This window comes from Amia ocellicauda, assembly GCF_036373705.1.
Source record: "Amia ocellicauda isolate fAmiCal2 chromosome 11 unlocalized genomic scaffold, fAmiCal2.hap1 SUPER_11_unloc_1, whole genome shotgun sequence".
In the NCBI taxonomy this organism is placed as follows: domain Eukaryota; kingdom Metazoa; phylum Chordata; class Actinopteri; order Amiiformes; family Amiidae; genus Amia; species Amia ocellicauda.
Genome location: NW_027102659.1, coordinates 112,708 through 118,707, shown reverse-complemented (window position 1 = coordinate 118,707; position 6,000 = coordinate 112,708). Strand labels below are relative to the sequence as shown.

Genomic DNA, 6,000 nt, shown 5'->3' with positions numbered 1-6,000 from the left:
CCACATGCCGGATCTGCTTGTAAGGCATTGTTCTGGTCTGGCCTTTGTGCCACCCTGTTACCAATTAACATATCAAAACCAACCAATAAAATGACACTGCATCAAATTTCAAATAGAAACCAAGATGGAGACGATCTCTCTCCTCTCTACTCTAAACTTTTATTAGAACCTTTTGGTCTCTCAAAAAAACATTTTTAAGCATCAAGACCTATAGTCAACAACCACTAAGAATATTTCAGGCCTTTATAAGCGCTAAAAAACAACCTGAGCCTAGAAAATAACTATAAAGATCAAAAATAACTAGCGCTTTTACAGTGATTTTTTTATTTATTTTTTATAGCGATGCTTTGTTTGGTATTAAACAAGTCACAAACTACTCAGAACAGCGCTTATCCCCGCAAAAGAGATATTTGGGTTTATTTTACAAAGCTTATAAATTATATAGGTTAAAAGTATTCTGAATGTTTTGATATCACACGCCATACCTACTGTTGTCTTCTACACCTTACGGTAGCAACAAATCTAACTACTGCTTTACTTTAACAATAATAATGACGGCGACCACGATGACAACAAGAACAACAACAACAACATCATCATCATCATCATCATCAGATTTTAATTAAAAGTGGCTACACCAGCGTTTACAATTTCAACCTGTCGACGGACGGACGCTCTGAGTGCATCGATTGCGGGCACTCCAATGAAGAAAAGACACCCACCGCCTCCGGGGAACCACGAGGGCAAGCATGACGAAAAGGGCCAGCCCACAGTAGGCTGTTTCCGCCCGGTTTCGAACCGGGGACCTTTCGCGCATTAGGCGAATGTGATAACCGCTACACTACGGAAACTGACAACGCCACCTCTTGCTTCAAACGGTTACCGTAGGAGCCTGCTGGTAAAACGGGCTCAGGCGTTTCAGGTCGGCTAGACTGTGAGATGGCGTCTGAAGTGCCGCGAAATGATGCCATTTTCACAGACCTGTTTGGCATTGCTAAAGGGCACATCAGGACACTTCGGAAACTCTTTCAAAGGCAGGACGCCCTGCGCTCTGACAGTGCCTGCACTTAACCCAACAAGGTGATGCTGAATGGCTTGTTCAAACGGCTGGTGGTCTTCCGTCACCACCAGACTATGAGAGCTATACTGCGCCTTCAACTACATAAGAGTAGATAGTAGGGTTTTTTGGGCGCGGCCTATTTTGTTATGACGTATGCCCTAAGCTTATTAATATTCCTACGTCATAATTGGGGGGCGTGATTTTAGGTAGAGTTATTTCCTTAATTATTCCTACGTCATATCCGTCAGAAAGTGTACACCCATAAAACCCTGAACAACAAGGCCACCCATAAATACCCCCACCCCTCTGAAGGCAATGCCCCGAAACTCTCCTCTCTATTTAAGAACCCGCGCTTCTTTTAGGCAATACCTCTTTAATTCTCAGCTTCTGAAACATCCCGCTTCTTCAACATGTCCAGCGACATCAACATGAAACCCCGCAAGAAACAATCCCGGGCAAGGGTTCCTGTACTCACCAATTTGAAGATTGAACGCTCCTGGGTGTTGTTCTGGGGGGCTCGACGGGGTTACCGCTTTAAAAGGGATCCCAGCTATGTTGGAGTGGAGCTTCTTGCTTTGGGAGAGAAGGAGGGTACGTTGGAACCTTTTGAGACGGTAATTGAATACTCTTATGAGGACTGGTTGAAGGTGATGGCCTGGAGAGATCTGGGGCTTGTGGATAAGACTCTAGAAGGCTTGCAAGAGGGTCCAAGAGAATGCGAAATGGAGTCTCCGACTCAGGGTTTTGAAAGGTGTGAATGGGAAAGCTTGCAGAACTACGACAGACGACGTGTGGGGTTTTGGAGGGGGGTCTGACGGCTCAGGGGCTACTCTCTTCTAAGAGGGCGGTGTGTCGTGACGTAGTGAAGAGATAGGATAAAAGGTGCAACAATTCATTCATGGTTTAAAATTAAAGAGAATGTCTTACCCGAAAGCTGCGGATGTCGACAGGCTCTACAGGCCTCTTCAAACCCGGGATCACCCCTGGTTCTATTCCCCAGATTTTGTATACACTCTGGAACCCTTTGACTGTGGTTACTCTCCAAGACCTCAGACCCCGGTCCCTCAGGACGAAACAACATGCGGTGCGATGGATGTCCAAATGAGTCTCGGGGATCCCCAGCCTCTGGAGCTCATGGAGGGCCTCGATTTTGCCGAACTGTCTACCGTCTGTGCGTCTCAGGAGGGGGTCAGTCCAATGGATGGAGAAACACCCCACAAACCACCAGGCGACCCAATGAGCATCGGACTGTCCCGGGGGCGTGATGAAGACGCAGGATTTTTGCCCGGGGTATGTGACCAAGTAAGCAGAGTGGTTAAAAGCACCCTGGTGTATATTCTGAGTGCTCTCATCGACCGAGCTCTGAAAGAAGTCTGTCGGGGGTGTGAAGTGAATCACCCCAGTCAGTTGAGACACAGTTGTTTGTTTGAACCAGACCGTTACTATTTCCTGTTCTATTTCAACGTGTTTTACAGAAGACTGAACAAACCGTGGCTGAAACCGGCACTAATCAAGGCGCTCTCTTACTCCCACATACATGTCACTGTGGGACAAGTCCAGAAAATCATAGATGAGATTTTGCTGGAGCTGAAAAAGGAGCCGTTTATAATAGAGAAACTTGGGCAGCTGCTCAATGACCTGGATGAGCCGAGTAGAAAAACCGCTGGCAAGCTAAAAGCTTATTTCTTCCGTAAAGAAGTTAAAGCTGGGGGCAGCGACGAAGAATTCGACATCTACGCCACTGATTCAGACTCTGACCTGAACTAAGGGACTTTGAACATGGGGAATGTTCTGGACTGCTTCTGCAACTGGTTCTGTCATCAACACTCTGCAGCTAACCTGAGAGCGCTATTACACCATGTGCTTGACAGAAAAGTAGCCAACGCGAGCCTTTTCTCTACAGATTTAACCATCGATGAGGATCAACTTTCAAACCTGGAAAAGTGAATGGCTGCTGTAACAAAGACCGGGGGGTACGAACACTGGGATGAAGGGCTCAAGGGGGCCAAGAATGATATTAGGCCATTTCATCAACATCTGTATGACCTTTTACTGAGCATGTTTAATACACCTCTGTTTACTTTTAAAATAGGTCATATTGTTGTTTTATTTACATATGTAACTGAGGTGTGTGCCTACAAGATAAAGAAACAGGTATATTTGTTGATATAGATCAAGTAACCAATCATCTGATTTCTTTTTGTCTGGACCGTAGAAAAAATTGTTGTGTATGTTATACTTTTCTCAAATGTCTAAAAAGGGGTATCTGCTCTCCTGAAGTTGAATAAAAAACCTTGTATAAAAACTTTGCGCATAGTGTGGGTCTGTGTGGTTATTTGACAGAATGACTCGGCAAGCTCCCCAAATGCAGGAACTATACTACAACCCAGCCAAGATTGGGGGTTTGGCGGGTAAGAAGGGTTTTCAAAGAGGACTCGCTGAGGCCGGAGTGAAGGTTAATGATGTGGTTGTTTCAGAATGGTTACGGGAACAAGACGCCTATACCTTACATAAACCTCTCAGGATTAACTTTAAAAGAAACCGCGTATATGCAACTGACATAGATTCACAATGGCAAATGGATCTAGTCGATATGTCAAATTTATCAAAACATAACAATGGTCACAAATTGATGTTGATGTGTATCGATGTGTTATCAAAATATGCCTGGGCTCGCATTCTACATAATAAAACAGGTCGGGCGGTGACAAGGGCCTTTGAGGATATATTGTCCCAGGGTCGATGTCCTAAAAAACTGCAGACTGATAAAGGAAAAGAGTTTCTCAACAGAGAATTTCAGAATCTACTGAAGAGACACAAAATACATCATTTCACCACCGGTAATGAGCTTAGGGCATCGGTAGTGGAGAGGTTTAACCGCACCATAAAGACCAAAATGTGGAGATATTTTACAGCGGTCAACACGTTCAAGTATTTTGATAAAGTTCAGGATTTTATCGATGCTTACAACCAAGGGTATCACACCAGTATTAAAATGAAGCCTTTAGATGTTGATCAAAGTAATTCTTTTAAGGTCTATAAAAAATTATACGGACCATTTATTAAGAAGGGAAAAACTACTTATTAGTTCGCGTTTCAAAGCTAAGGAGTACTTTTGCCAAAGGTTATGAACAAACATTTTCTGACGAATATTTTACAGTTACCGAACAGTTGGCTAGAGACCCCCCCGTGTACCGGTTAAAAGACTATGACAGGGAGGATATAGAAGGAACGTTTTACGAAGCCGAGTTACAAAAAATTATTGTGGGTAAAGACAGTGTATACAGAGTTGAAAAGATATTAGCTGAAAAAACCCAGAACCGGAAAAAATATGTGTTGATGAAATGGCTTGGATGGCCTGAAAAGTTCAATAGTTGGGTCCCGGAACAACAGGTTTGCGATATTCAATCCTTATAACAACATGCCCGCGGGTGTGTTGGGGGCATTACTTTCGATTCTCAAGATGGAATCAGGAGGCTTCTACGTGACTCTACCCAGTAATGCCTCTCTCGATATATATCCTAAAAATGAAATATCCAGTTACACGGTACAATTTGGAAAATCTATAGATCTAAGGGGGTCGTGGGAAGTGGGGTTGGCGGAAATACAGTATCCTTACACTTGGGCTGTTTTACAAGATAAGGATGCCACCTTCGCCATTTTTGATGATGTTAAAAAGAGTCAATGGACATTCACGATACAAGGAGGTTATTATGACAATGTGGATAAAATATTAGATGAGATGCATAAACAGTTCTCAGAAGGCACCCCCAACATCAAGCTATATTACAACCCTATTAAAAACAGAGTGTACAAGGTGTCAAAACCAGGTATTAGCATTCAAACCAGCGGCCAACTGGGGCGTATATTTGGGTTCTATTCTGACACAGAGAGCAGGTTCTCAGAAGTGGTGGGGCGGCTTTTACACTCTTTATGTGTATACGGATATCATAACCCACCAGAGGGTCGGGGATAGTTATGTCCCCCTTTTGAGAAATGTACTTATTAAAGGTAAAAGCAATGACATGGTCACAATTACTTATGACAAACCACACTACGTACCAGTCTCAAAGACCCACTTTGACAACATCACGATCGAAGTAAAATCGGATCAGAATATCAACGTACCCTTCCGCTTCGGTAAAGTTAATGTCAAACTACATTTTCGACCCCTGAAACAGTGTGTACATTATTAAAATGGCTACCTCGAGGGGTTATGTAGATCCTAGCGCCTATGTGGATTATTACAAGATGCAAGATGGAACGGCTTGCCCGGTATTGTAGGAGCCCCCACAATGTATGGCGCCAGTCTAGGAGGACTCTTTCGTGGTCTCTTTAGAATGGCCATACCCCTGCTTAAGAGAGGCTTTGCTATAGCCAGACCCCACTTGAAATCAGCGGCTAAAAATATTGTTAGTGACGTGTTCACCAATGTTATGAACCGGGCAGCTAGCCATGAGCATCAGGAGGGTTCGGGTCTCATGGTAATGGCGAGGAGGGGGGGTAAAAGAAGAAACAGCATGTGTCCACCAGGGGGCGACAAAGATCCGTGGCTAACAAAAAACGAAGAATCTCTCATTCTCCAACATATCGTGGAAACACTCGGAGAAGGAAGCAGCACAAGAAAAAACCTGCAAAAAGAAAGTCTCAAAGAAAGAAAAATAGAGCCTCAGGATACATCTTTTAAACATGTCTTTTGTCCACAGTCTATCGGAAGAATGCGTCAAATCAGAATTGGATCTGTTTACAGTTCCATACACTCAAACGAGTATAGATAAGAGCATATATGTAGAGATTCCCCCTCTTTCTGCAATTTCAGACACGGCCCCTCTGGAGTTTTTTATAGCTGGCAATGGCGAGGATTATATTGATTTGAATAACACATTTATTTTAATGAACTGTAAAGTGACTGATGAGGATGGCGATGCAATCGAGAAGAC

The 6,000-nt window shown here is 43.6% G+C and overlaps 1 non-coding gene across 1 annotated transcript; it reads right to left on the bottom strand.

Moving 5' to 3' along the window:
- Positions 1-778: 778 nt before the first annotated feature.
- trnai-aau (transfer RNA isoleucine (anticodon AAU)) lies at positions 779-851 on the bottom strand. The gene has a single exon. It is a non-coding gene; the product is annotated as a tRNA-Ile (tRNA).
- Positions 852-6,000: the final 5,149 nt, after the last annotated feature.